This window comes from Ciconia boyciana, chromosome 5 (genome assembly GCF_034638445.1).
Source record: "Ciconia boyciana chromosome 5, ASM3463844v1, whole genome shotgun sequence".
In the NCBI taxonomy this organism is placed as follows: domain Eukaryota; kingdom Metazoa; phylum Chordata; class Aves; order Ciconiiformes; family Ciconiidae; genus Ciconia; species Ciconia boyciana.
The window spans coordinates 12,499,802-12,514,637 of record NC_132938.1 but is presented as its reverse complement, the minus strand read 5'-3'; positions in this window follow the sequence as shown (position 1 = coordinate 12,514,637).

The following is a 14,836-nucleotide window of genomic DNA, read 5'->3' as shown; positions in this document are numbered from 1 at the left end:
AAGTAGTTCTACTTCCGTTTAATTACAAAACTTGGAGGATTGCACGTTATAACCTGCACGCATTCATTAATTGGAGAACTTCAAAGCAAGTCGACCTCTTGCTGCTCCTATCTAGTAATTCAATGCTCTCTTCTTCTAGTGCCCAAAGTGAAGGGCTGAAAGTAAAACACTGTATCAAACTATAAAACATACTACAGACTGAAACAGTCGTACTGTTGTCTCCAGAGAGGATTCCTACCGGCATATTTGCATGTGAACTTTGAAAAGGAATTAAGCATCTCCCAAGCAGAGCAGGACCCTGCATGACCAACCTGCGTAACCTCTTTTGTAACCAGAATGACTATGTTCCTGCTCCATTTGGGCTGTGACACTCCATTAGCTCTTCTCTGATCCACGCAATCAAATTTTCCCTCTAATATAATAAAGACTAAAGAGCCGTGTGAATTTGTGTCATGACATTTAATTTAATCTAATCTAAGATAATTCACCTAGTATGTAATTAGCTCTGTGATTCCTTTTTTGCACCTAAATAATAGATACCGTGCTACCCTATTTCTGGGAATTGATGGGAACCTAATTTTCTCAATCTCACATTTTTAACCTACTCTGTTCTTCTTGCTAGGATTTCAAGATGGGAAAGAACTGAAATATTAGACTGCTAATCGTACCATAAACTCTTAAAAGTACATTTAGAATCCTAAAAGCACAGCCATGCCATGTAAATCTCCCAGGAATAAAAAGCACTGAATGGGCTCTTTCTTAGAAATAGTGTCAGCCAAGGCCAAGGGTAAGTATACGGAGGAAAATCACGTGTGGAAAAATCTAATTACAACATATGTAACAATGCATTTGAGCTGTGTTCTACTATGCCACATGATCCTACGCTTTCTAGATTTACAATTATACCACGAGTCTGCAGTCCATTAATACAGAATGATGTTTCAAAGTATGTATTATTGGGTGACTTTAATGATATGATCTGTATCTGTACATTGCAAACTAAATCATGTTTACCAAATATACACATTTCTATAAGTAAAGCCAAATCTTATGGTTAAAATGGCAAGGCAGGGTCACAGGGTTGCCTGAAACCCTCTTGATACAGATAGCTAATGACGTGTGGCATCAGCACAAGAGGGGACACGGACTGAGCAAAGGTTTCTGGCGTAACAAGCACAGATCCGCAACAGTTTACTCCATCTCAAGAGTAACGGGAAGACTGGGGATTTCTCCTGGATTACCAAACAGTGCAGCAATTCCTTGAAACTTATGTGGGGCTGATTTTAATACCACACTGCACCCTTATGTTCTTTGCAGAAGGAGAAACATCTTTCTGTTACAGTAAACACCAAACTTTGAATTACAGCCTTTCCACAGTAATTTTGGTGGAAATCTTTTGGAAACAGTGATTTTAGTCAAATTGTGGCATTAAATTTGCTGTATAATACTTGCCCTATTGATGTTAATGGAAAATTTCCATTGATTTTGCAGAGCAGGTGTGGGCTCCTCACATTTAATTTATTGTAAAAATTGATTGTAAATTGTTTACATAGTCCACACAGACATGCAAAATCAAAATTTGGAAACATCAAAGCTAAGCCTATACTTAAAACCAATACTCCTAAAACTGCTGGTTATACTTTCAAATGAGAGCTGAGAACTCTCAGGGGTTTTTTCCACTCTCTTTTTTCCCAGGATGTTATTTTTATCTTGGCACTGTTCATTTTTGCTATTTCATTTACACCATGTTTGGTGCAATTACTGAGATAGAATTGTGTCAAGTCTCCTCTGCACTACACTGTTATGCATGAACTTTTCTACCGGATTTATAACTTTACAATCTATTTAATTGGTGTTTTAAATATTATAGAGATACAACTTTGGACTTTAACGTTCCCTCTACCAGCCTCAGTTCTACTGCTACAGAATTTAAATGTTTCACAGTATTTCATACTCTTCTGTTCGAATTTACAGATGGGTAACCGAGGATAGGATTCTGTGCTGGTGTTTAATCATCTCCAATGCAGATGTCACCCTCTGCGTTAACCATCTCCATTCCCTTTAGAGACAGAAGACAGACTCAGGATTTCTAGCACACGATTCAAATCACCCTGAAACTCTGCTCTCACCTGCACTCCTGGACGCCTGCCTTGACCTGGGCACTTCCCCAGAGAGGACCGGCACGCTGGCAGCGCATGTTTCAGCCACAGACCACGCAGGAACGTGGATGATCGGCACACATGGAAATATCTACATTTTCACCAGCCACAAGGAGATGCCAAACTACATTTTAGTGGAAGTCTCTGGCAGGTGTCTGACCCCAGGTCTCGCACTGTTCTCACAGGGAGCTCGTTTTCAGCTTTGTTTGCACTAGGCTCTCATTTGGCTCGCTGTGAGGATGTGATATGATTAAGCATGTTGACATACAGAGTCACCACGTAATTGTAGCCATTCAATGTCTCCCTATTGTTGGGGCAGCGGGTATATTTAGCAGCCACAGTTACCCTCAGAAATGAAATACACAATCAACTCTCAAAGCCTCCCTCTTTCCCCTATGCACAACCCTGTATTTGCCTTAAAGACTGTAATATTTTGCAATCAGCTGCACTCTGAAGTAACCACCCCCCACTGCCACACAACGCAGATGAATGCTGAATCGCTGGAAAATACAATTCCGAGTCCGTTCTCAAATTCTGCATGTATCACAGGATAAATCACTTCTCTATTGCCCTGGGCAACTGGATCCCTCCGGGTGGCAATCCTAGCCAGAGCTCCATGAAACCTCCGTGATTTTCACCTTCTCTATCACCACGATATCTCGGCCAGCAGAAAAGGCCGAGCTTTTAACCCACATAGCCCCGTCTGAGGAGCCGCCCGCTCCCACCCCTGGGATGCGGGGCGGGGAGGGGGGCAGCAGCCTGCCAGCCGCCCTCACCCACACGTCGGCTGCGGGGCCGGGACGAGACATCCCCCGAGCCGTGCCGTGGGGTGCTGGCGGTGGGGGTACAGGGCCAAGCCCGTCCCGCGGGGCTCCCCGCCGGGGGGGCGGGCGACGCCCGGGGCGGGGGCGGCACCGCCGGAGCCCCCGCGCAGGGTCCCGGCACCGCGGCGGCAGCCGCAGCTCCTCCCGCCCGGCAGCGCCCGCGGCTGCGGCAGCTCCCCTCCGAGGTACGCGCACAAGCATACACACGGATTATTCCGCTGTTTTTCGAGGTTAGCAATTTTCAGCCGGCTCCCCCTGCCCGCACGCCGGCGAGCAGCCGCACCGCGACGCGACGCGACGCGACGGACCCCAGCGGGGCAGCGGCAACGTCCCCTTCCGAAAGGCAAGAGCGGGGGCTCGGCTGCCCCCCGCGCCCGCCTACCTGTGCCGGTGCTCATGGCGCGCAGGAGGGGCCGCGCCCGCCGCCGCTCCCCGCCGCTCCCGCCGCCGCCGCCCGTCGCCGCCCGTCACCGCGCCCCGGCGGGCGGCACCATCCCCGCCGCCGCGCAGCCCGCAGCGGGGCAGGCGGCGCCGCGCTCCGCCCCCGCCGGCAGGTGCCGCGCACCCACAGCCCCGGCACGGCGCGGCGCGGCGCGGCGGGCACCTTGGGAAGTGTAGGCAGCTCCGCGCCGCCCCGCGCCGCCGCCCGCGGACTACATCCCCCTCCGTGCCTTGCTGCGGCCGGGGGGGAGGGCTCCGGCCCCGCCGCTTCTGCGGGCAGAGTTGCTGCAGCCCCCCCCGCAGCGGAAACTTCCCCGCTGTCTCGGCAAGAGCCGCAGGCAGCTCGCACCTGCTCGCCCGCCAGCTCTCCATCCACCCCCCCTGTGCTCTGGGGGCGAGGTCTGCATTTCCCTGCCCTACTTGTGCTCGGTTTGAATGATGCCCGAGCAACGCGAAGTGGTGCACAGGTGCTTTAGCATGTCCCCAGAACGCCCAGGGAATGACGATGAGGATGCTGGCATTGTCCCTCGGCTCAGCCGAGGCTCCAGGCAGCGCTGCACCGCACAGATGTTTGGCAGCGAGTCCGGTTGCTCCGGAGGGGAAGGTCACGCTTTCTGGAGCAGGTGAACCCTCACTGATCCTTCATGTTTGAAAGTACGAGGACGCACCATGTTTTATTAAAGCCAGTTTATTCAGTATTTCATCAATCTGAAAATCTACTAGAGTTCTGGAAGAAATAATGTTTCAAAAAACTCCCCCAAACGTCTGTTTTAACAAACCCGGGAGGAGCCAGCTGTAGTTACGTAAGCGTGTTGTATTGCACAGCTCCTCTGATGCTGAGTTCAGACTGAGCTCTGGGCAGCTTGGAGTTACAGTAACAGCATGAGGAAATAGGGGTGTGAAGACTTGCTTTCCATTTATATCAGCACGATTATTATGCTCTTTTCCACCGGCCATTATCTGAAAGTTAAAACTTAACTAACAGTTGTAACCATAAAAACCTACACAACTTTCCCATCCTACACCAGTAACTGAAGTGAGATGCGCTCTGTAGCAGTGCTTACGTGCCATGATTTGATGGGGAATCGTCATCCTCAGCTCTGTGTAAGTATAGCAGTACAGTATGGCTCTCACGTCATTCAACCGATGCGAACTGAGAGCCCCTGGAGATAATCGCTGCCACTGGGAAGAATGTGGACCTGCACTCAGAGCAGCCATACAGGATCAGACAATCCAACCCAGTTTCCCATTTCTGACAGTCACCAGCAGTGGATATCTGCTGAGGGGACTTCCTGAGCCAGATGTATGTTCTTCGTATTGAAGAACCTTCCATGGATTTTCTTCAATTATCTTGTCCAGTTGTTTGAACCATGCATGCTTTAAGCAACTACGGCATCATGTGTGGTGTGAAGAGCCACCTGCTTTTGTTTTGAACCTGCTATTTGCTACCTTTACCCGATGCCCGCTCATTCTTGTAGTAGAAGAGATAGCAAACATACCATTCCCTATTCACTTTCTCTGTGTCACTCATGAATTTATACTGCTCTATCAGATTCCACCCTTCACTCCTACTCTACTTAGTCATTCCTTAAAACTGGCGACTTGTAACTTCAGTACCACACTGCTATCTGTTGCTTTCTGTCATTTGTTTTGGAGTTGCATCATCGATTGTTTAACACCATGCTTTGCTAAGCGCTTTTATTACCTGTTTTCCATCCTGCAATCTTCTACCACCCAGTTCCCATTGAAAGCTCTCCTGAGCTGCACAGCTGTACTGAAGCATGCCAGCTGAGTTGCAGCTGGCCTTGTAGAACTTCATTAAGATGCAGATGATGCATGAATATCCATGTGTGTATGTATGTTATGTATCGCACTAGTAAAATGTGTAGAGCATCTCAGTTGTGGCTATGCAGCAGCATCCATCTTGTCTGTTCTGCATTCATGCCAATGAGATCTGCCTTCCAGCATCACAGTAATTTGTGGTTTTAATCATGAATTATCTTTGCATATAATAACCATCATGAGTTCAAGGCAATCTTTGAGTGATGCTAGTAAGCCTGTGGCCATGCAGAAGTGTTGCTTTAAAAGCTAAATTAGACATAACTTGTTGTATTGAAAGTGGTGGGCGTGCAATCCATATTGGATGCAATGAAGGGGAAACTGCCTTGGGCTTTAAGGCTGCTAAAAGATAGTTTGACCCTTCTGCTGGGCAGCAGTAGAGAAGGAGACTGCACGCTAAAGCCTTTGCTTATTCATTGCAGTGGGAACCCCAAGGCCACAACAGGATTTTGGAAGTTCTCTCTACCAGTCATGGAAACAACTGAAAGGCCCAGGTTACTACACAAATGCTCGAAGTGCCCACATAATGCCAGACTTTAGGGAACACTGTGAGAAACATGTCATGGACTTCAAAATTCTCCTTGTTTAGGACAATGCCACTTGCACAAGCTTAATTAGGAGACCCTATGACCCAATGGAAAAGTCATGTTCTGCCACTGGTAAGACCCCATTACTCCAACCAATGAACCAGGGAATAATCATGACTTTCAAAGCTTACTGTCTAAAAGAGACCTTCTCCAAGCTTATCCAGGAGACAAGAGGTAAGGAAAAGCCCCACCTGAATGACTTTTGGAGATAGTCTAATGTCATGGATGGCATAGATAACATTAGCATTCCTTGGGAAGAGGTCACAATTCACTGTATGAGTGGTCTGCGGCAAAAATAGTTGCCAGAGTTTATTCTGAACTCTGTTGCTCTCCAGAAAGACATTGTCTCTTTTGCTAAGGAAGTTGGCTTGAAAGGCTTGATAGCAACAGGAAACCATCCAGAAAGAGTTGGCAAGATGGTTTGCATTAAACGATTTACGCCGAGCATGCAGTCTCATAGACGAAACAGCTGAGTTCTTTTAGGACAATGATCCATCCTGAGAATGGGCACATACACTCATCAGGGCGCTGTAAGATTCAGTCTCATGTTACCAATTCAAATCTCAGGCAAGTAGTCACTCATATCTTGATTTTCATTTTTAAAAGCAATCAGCTTGTCCAGCCACTGCAAAGAAGGCTGAAAAGTCAGCTTCTAAACTGTCAGCACTTTGCACCACTTCTGTCATTATGGGAAATTGAATTGGCACGTAGCAATCCTGATGATCCTGCTTCTTCCTCCGCATCCTCAATGTCATCCTGAATTGTTTTAAGAGCATCATTATTTTGTGGAAGAGCTTAGAAAACTCTATGCATGGCAAAAAAGTTTACTTTTTAATATACAAATGTTTTCTAATATTTCTGCACTAATGTTATTTCGACAGTGTTATGGAAGAACTTACATTGCATTTTACTGTCCCCGTGTATTTAAACTGCGTTTCTTAAGTACATTCACGCATCTTTCTCTATTACATTAGATGTATTAAAAAAACCAGTCTTCACTATCTATTGAATTGCTAGCCACCTCAGTTATCAGAAATGCATCCTCAACAAGTAAGGGGATATATCTTCGTATATCTTCCCTCGACAAGTAAGGGAATATGGCTTCATGTGCAGGAAAAAAGAGTGAGCACTTTAAATGTAAAACAACATGGAACTATGAATATAGTGTATATTCATTAACAGACATTGGCTTTACACTTGACAGTGTGCTTCTATATGTGAAGTATACTGCAGATTTATGGACTGACAAAATACACATTCTTGCAGAAGCCAGTGTAGCTCAAGCAGCCAGAAAGTTTGGGGTTTTTTCCCCTGTGTATTTAAGTGAAGTTAACCATATCAAAAAGTATTTCCCTTTCTTCATTTTTTTCCTTTTATTCCCTTCAAAATTCAGGGAATCAAACTGGGGTAATATTCAGTTAATAATTCGAGTATTTTAAGATTCAGTTTCACAGCAAAGTTGCCATACAATATTTTTATTTAGTGACTTTCTTGAAAAAGTCCAGCTAAAGCAAGCAAAAAGGATTGTTTCTAACATTACAGAACTTTCCAACAATGGGGAGACAATGGGCTTTCAGCACAATAAAAATATTACTTTTGTAATATTTGATATTGAATAATTACTTTTGTAATATTCGTACTTGAGTACGAAAGGGGACATATTTTAAAAGCATCTCAGTGATGGAGGGTCCAGCAAGAGGGAGAGGAACTAGAACTTCTGCACTGGGAATGAAGCAGAACCTTTGTCTCTTCAGCAAAAAAAATACTTGTGAAAAAAAAGCATCATCCAGACAGTTGCCAGAAGTGATTTACATGCTAATCCAGAATATAGAAGACCACAAGTTCAAGTAGATATTTAACCTGGTGAAGGAAAAGAAGTTGGCCCTTGGCTTCATGTTCAAAGCTGACATAGGATCACAAGATATTCAGGTCAAATAGCAACTTGGAGAAAACTTAAAAAACAATTAGTCAGTTTGTCCCAGCTATACTATTAGTTGTTCAAATACTTCTAAAAATGTCCTAAATGGATATCTCATGAAAAAAAACCAACAGAAAAAAGCCCACATAAATTAGATTTCCTTTTGTGAATCCTACTGTGCATCTCTGTATTTCATGCCTTTAAATTCTGTTAGGTAGTCCTGAAAACTGAGCTTAAGCTCCTAAGAAACTTTGGTATTTCTTTACTTTTTAAACTGAAATCTAATTATTAGGCTCATATTCATTCCAAGCTGCTGTCTTTTGACAACTACTATATCTCTGGAAGACAAAAAGTAATCCTAGAATTGATAGTAATTTATTTTGAAGTGCTTATTTTATAAATGAGAAATTTTCCCTCAAATGTTGTGGTGGGTTGACCCTGGCTGGATGCCAGGTGCCCCCCAAAGCCGGCCTGTCACTGCCCTCCTCAGCTGGACAGGGGAGGGAAAATGTAACGGAAGGCTCCTGGGTCGAGATCAGGACAGGGAGATCACTCAGCAGTCACCGTCACGGGCAGAACAGACTTGACTCGGGGAAATTAGTTTAATTTATTACCAATCAAGTGAGAGTAGGGTAATGAGAAATAAAATCAAATCTTAAAACACCTTCCCCCCACCCCTCCCTTCTTCCCAGGCTCAACTTCACTCCCGAAGTCTCTGCCTCCTCCCCCTGACCAGCGCAGGGGACGGGGAATGGGGGTTGTGGTCAGCTCATCACACGTTGTCTCTGCCGCTCCTTCCTCCTCAGGGGAGGACTCCTCACACTCTTCCCCTGCTCCAGCCCGGGGTCCCTCCCACGGGAGACAGTCCTCCATGAACTTCTCCAGCGTGAGTCCTTCCCAGGGGCTGCAGTTCTCATGAACTGCTCCACCGTGGGTCCCTTCCACGGGGTGCAGTCCTTCAGGAACAGGCTGCTCCAGCGTGGGTCCCCCATGGGGTCACAAGTCCTGCCAGCAAACCTGCTCCAGCGTGGGCTCCTCTCTCCACGGGTCCACAGGTCCTGCCGGGAGCCTGCTCCAGCATGGGCTTCCCACAGGGTCACAGTCTCCTTTGGGTGCACCCACCTGCTCCGGCGTGGGGTCCTCTGTGGGCTGCAGTGGATATCTGCTCCACCGTGGGCCTCCATGGGCTGCAGGGGCACAGCCTGCCTCACCATGGCCTGCACCACGGGCTGCAGGGGAATCTCTGCTCCGGCGCCTGGAGCACCCCCTGCCCCTCCTTCTTCACTGCCCTTGGTGTCTGCAGGGTTGTTCCTCTCACATGTTCTAAATCCTCTCTCCAGCTGCAGTTGCTGTTGCGCAGGTTTTTTCCCCTTCTTAAATACGTTATCAGAGAGGCACTACCGCCCTCGCTGATGGGCTCAGCCTTGGCCAGCGGCAGGTCTGTCTTGGAGCCGGCTGGCACTGGCTCTGTCAGACATGGGGGAAGCTTCTAGCAGCTTCTCACAGACGCCACCCCTGTAGCCCCCCCACTTCCAAAACCTTCCCACACAAACCCAATACAAACGGGTACCATAACTTTCCAGAAACGTGTCATTTTCCTATTACTTCAAAAATAGCTATTATTTTGTATCACAGAAGACTAAGAACCTGTCATGACATGCTGTCATGACCCCTCTTCTGCTTTTTACTGATTCTCTTCTTTGATTCTCCCTAAAAATCTGTATGTTAAAAACATTTCTACTTTTCTTTTTTTTTTTTTGAGTCATATGTCTCTCAGGAATTCAGGGCTGGACTACTTTGCCTGGGTTACAGTCCTGTAACTAGACCTGAACTAGTCTAATTTTGTGTCCAATCTCAAATTTGAGTTATGACTTTTTTGACATTAAAGCTACTATGTCAGGGAATTACTGGTTCTGGGACAGTTGCCAAAATAAGCCACGCTTGTGTTTGTAACCCGTTTGTGTGACCATAGTTACCTCTCTACCACCTTACTGTGTTGTCATAATATGGCATTGATAGTAAATAAAATAAAAGTCAGGTCTGAAGTTTCAGAAGAATAACAGGCTGGGATCTTAAAATGAGATTCTGGGTATGGAAATAAATTGCCATCTATTCACTGAGCCAGAAATGCACGTGTTTATAAATAATGAATTAGTGTGAAGCAGCTGTAATGAAATAATAACGTAGCACTATATTGAGATGTCTGCGTCGCACTATCAGGATGTCTGTAACAGCTTTTATGCAAAGCTCCTCTCACACCGTAGGCAGAATATAAATATTGCATCAGCAGTTATAACTTAGACATCAGTTACTCATTACAAACCTAAATGCATTATGATCAGTAGGTCAAATAAAACTCCCAGGCAAACTTTGAAAACAGAAAGAATGAAATAACATCAAAGGGAACAATGGCTGTGGATGAAAGAAATCTTTGTTACAGTGAGACAATCAAGGACTGTTCTCTCATGTCAGCAGTCAGCTTTTGGAAAGTTGGTCAGAACAAATACATTTTAATATCGCCGACCGTGGCATATGACAGGAAGTCTAGCAGGTAATGATTAGCGTCAATATATAATTTGTTCACAAGAATGACAAGCACCCAGGTTACAGCAATGAAATGTGCAGAAATACAAATGCAAAGGATGGTTTGGGGAAGAGCCAAGACAAAGCATGAATAATATAAAAGTCACTACACTTGAGACCTTTTCTCAAAACATTGGCAAAAATTTAATTTTATTTTGAGAACAGCAGATGAAGCTTGCAAAGATTTCAGTGCAATGTAACACCGTCTGTGTAACCAGTGATATCTGTACTCCTGGCTGTAAACATGTAAATAATGTTGTGCTTTCTGTAGTAAACAAACAAGAACTATAATACTGTCCCTTTTGTGCCTGTTGCGGAGAGGTTAACGCATATTAAGCATATTGTGATCTCTTGCAAATGCGACTCCTTGGAAAATTGCTCTTTATGTGAAGCTACGGCTTCTCACTTCAAGTAGACGATACTACAATCCATCAGCCCTCAGTCAATTTAAGTGTGTTTTGCAGTACAGGCTGATGTATGCTGACTTCCTCTGCTTGTCCTACATTGCTTTCCTAACGCTGTTCTTATGTAAAAAAAAATACAGTATCATGCTAGCAGAATTTAGACTCTTCCTGGGTGATAAAATTCTCACATTGCACCATCTGTAAGCGAGGCTTTGCCTGGTAAGATGCATGACAGTTTACAGAAGCTTTCGGCACGCTCTGCCAGGGAACATACCTGCACTTGAAGACATCAGGCCCTAGAAAAATGCCGCTGTGACTGGATGCTCCTGTCCATGTTCCCAGCTGCATTGCTGCATTAAAGCTGCCTTGTACTATCAGTATTGCTTTCCAGGCTTAATGATAGAAGGTGAAGGTCCCAGTCTGTATGTAATGGCCTGGGCCAAGCCTACCTAAAAGATAACTTAAAGGTTTTAGGTGAGGTCTGTAGGTGACATATGCACAGATGTCAACTAGAAAATAAGGAGGAATGGAAACATAACATGTTTCCCAAACATGGGAAAAAACGGAAAAAATATTACTGAATATAATGCATGGATAGGACACATACTGTACATTTAATGGAGTGAGCCCAGAATGTATTAAGGCTTATTATAATTTTTCTTTTTAGTTGCACACTCTTAAACATATTGAGTCTTTTTATAGCATGCCCCTACACATTCACACCTTAACGTCATTATTGTCTGTGATGGCAAGTGAAAGTATATTTCACTTAATCAAAAGTCCGTAAATGGAATTGTAAGATGGCTCAAAGGCCAACATTTAAATTGGAAGCATCTAGAGTTTTGACAATTTTCAGATCCATATTGACAAAAACTCCACTGTGCCTCAGATCTTCTCTATTAAATAGAAAATCTTTCCTCATATTTCTCAAGCCTGTTGATCTCATTATACCTTTTAAAGACTATTCTTCTCCTAAGAAATACTGCATCAAGCATGCCAAGGCTGGATGCTTAAGAAGCAAAAAGTGTTGTGCTTGTTATGTTTATTACCATCTTTTTATAGACTTAGTTGTGGTGTCTGTGGCCAAGTGGCCTAAAAAGATACATATAAGAGGGAAGATGTTACTAGAAGTTGTAACTTTGATCTACAGATAAAGCTGCAAAACATGGACACCATTTTGCACATGTGAGCCCTTCTTCAGGTCTCAACTAGAGGGCAGCAGTAATTTGGAAAAATCCCAATTACTTTGCTAGTTTTACATGGATGTGGACTTTTACAGTGATTTGTTAAAGTCAGAATTATCAACATAGGATTTTCTATACTGTAGACATTTTGGTGGCTCGAGATGTTAACCCCAAACTATAAGAAGATAGTATTTTGGGCTGCCTTGATCAAAGGGAAAACCCTCATGCGGCATGCCTACCACCACTATTCATTTCATTATACACAAAACCTACTGACACTAAACTGTGTTGCACCTCATGAATGGCACAGAGATTATAGGATGATAAATTGCAATTCTATGATCGTTTCTGGCCTGGTGGCTATCTATCATTTTGGGTCCTCCAGGTATTCCTTCAGGCACGTTCTTCCACAGAACATCGGCAGAGGCAAAAGCAAGCCTTTGTTTCCACTGAATCCACATTGAAATATCTTTCCTCCACTTCGGATGCCTAAGTAAGTCAAAATTTACTTCCTCAATACCAAACCTAGCTCATGAGATATCTGTATTCCATGTATATTCAAGCTCTCATAAATAAAGTTCCCTCGCCCTGCATTTTCTAGCACTAAGCAGAATCACCAAGCAGATGGGTAAAATTTCAGTACTGCAAATCAAGTGTTTCAGTGTACAGCTAAGGATTGTAAGTGCTTTTCTGTTGAAAGTCTTTTTATCCATCCCAGAAGTGCTTTAGCACCCTAGTAAAAAAAAGAGCGTGAACATGTATATAGAAATATAAAAATATATTTCAAATAGTATACATTTATGCAAATCCTTAGAAGGGAGAAGGAACTGAAGCAGAGCTAAATATTCATTGCTGCTGCTCCTCCCCCTTCTTCTTTAAAATCCTGGAGCCATGGCTTTCTACTCCAGTCCTCACAATAAACAGTTTCACATATCCTGACATAGCTTTCTCTGTTTTAAAAGCTAACAGGAAAACTGTGACAGAAATCTCACTCAGGAAAAAACCTTGATTTTTGCACTTTTCTGAATGCCTAAGAAGGAAAACAAAAGACTTCTCAGAAGGAAAAGAGATACCAAATTAATGCAAACAACAAAATAATAATCTCAAAATAATACATCATTACATAAGTATTTCCTGGCTATCTATAAGAAGGTTACAAATCTTTCCTTAAGAATAAACTCTTATTTCTACCTGCAAACTTCAAGCAGCTGAAAAAAATTAACCTTTAATAAAAAATCAATTCACCTGATTATAAAAGGCAGTACCCATTTTCCTTTAAATCACCTGCAATGCTATAAAAGGTGAGTTTTTAGACTGAGGAGGGTAAAAATATTTTTTTTAAAAAGCAGGTATTCTGTGGGAGTTTAACTATAAATTGAATTGCATGTAGACATTTTTTCCCCTTTTAATAGCTGCAGGTTTGAAGAAGAATAGTATTGTTGCTTCCATATCAGCATGCGTTACCTAAATTTTTAAGGCTTTGTCAGATGTTTTAGTAGGCCTTGTTTACCAGGTGGTTTGTTAATCCCAGTAGGTAAGAGAAGATATAAGGAAATCAATTTCACTTTCAAAGTTAAAAAAAAAATAAAATAGAGAAAGTTCATTCCCTGTACTGGAGTTTGTGAATACAAGCTCTCTGAATGTTTTTTGTTTGAGCTCATGGGGAAGTAAAAGCTTTCTGTGCCATGTGTGACTCAAAAGTTTCTGCCTAATTAGGGAAGGTTGTTATCCCTGTGGGGCAGAAAATAAATCCTGGTGACCCAGAGAGTAAAGGAAGGAGATGATTAATCTTCTAAGTGGTAAGTGCTAATTATCAATTTTTATTCTGAGCTGATGAAACTGTTTTAGAAGGTTTCTCTTTCTCTAATATGCAGAGGCCTGTGGTCCATGTCATGGCTGAGACAGAACAGGGAATCCTATCACGACCTTCTTGCCTGCTGGGATTTGGATATGAGCCCAAATTGTTTCCTTGGTAGGAGCATGTTGGGTTTTCGGCCTGTGGCCAAAAATGTCCTCAAGTGAGTAACAGTGGCTCTCGGGAGCTGCTAAACTTAGGAGGAAGCTTTGTCAGGTGTGTACCATGTTATGGCTTGTGCTGAGGAATAACAAGCTCAGTAACATCTATTATTAACATTTGGTAATTGTAAGTAAACTTAGCTGTTATTTAGTGAGCTGGGTAAATAGCTTAGGAACTGTTCAAGCGGTGTAACAGCTGGATGTTTTGACTCAGCATTTTCCTGCAGACTACAAGGCGACAGCATTTCCGTACAGATGGATGGCAGTATATTTTTCTTTCATGTTTTCTGTTTCTCCTTTCTGAACCAGGCTGTGGAGCTGGGGTCGTGTTTTTTTCAAGACCTGGGGGAAGTAAAGCTATCTGGGTTCCAACTGGGCAGACGAAAAGACGACAGGACTCCATGAGAAAATACTTTAACTCTTTAGCTAAGTCTATATGCAGTTACTGTGGAGAGATAACATGCTAATCAAAAGGAAACATATGGCTAAACCTATTTCTGTGAAAGTTTTGTGTAACCATAGTATCAACATGATAACACAACTAATAATCCATCCATGCTGCTAATCCTGCTAAAATTAATATAATTATTTGGGTAAGTTTGCTAAGTAAAAGGTTCCTACTGTAAGTTCACAATTCAAGCTAAATAGATTTCACATCTGGGGGCTCTACTGATATTTCGCTGTGAGCTTTACAGTTCAGATTGCGTTACACTACTTTTTTTTTTTAAGTGAGTATACCTCAATCACTGGATGAAAGAGGAACCAATAGAGACTAATTCAGCCAAGAAAGCAGTATCTTGTGTGATTTCAAGCTTGTCATGTTAGCTATAAATAGTGAAGAATGCTAACTGGAGCAAAACATTAAGCAGAAGAGGATCTTT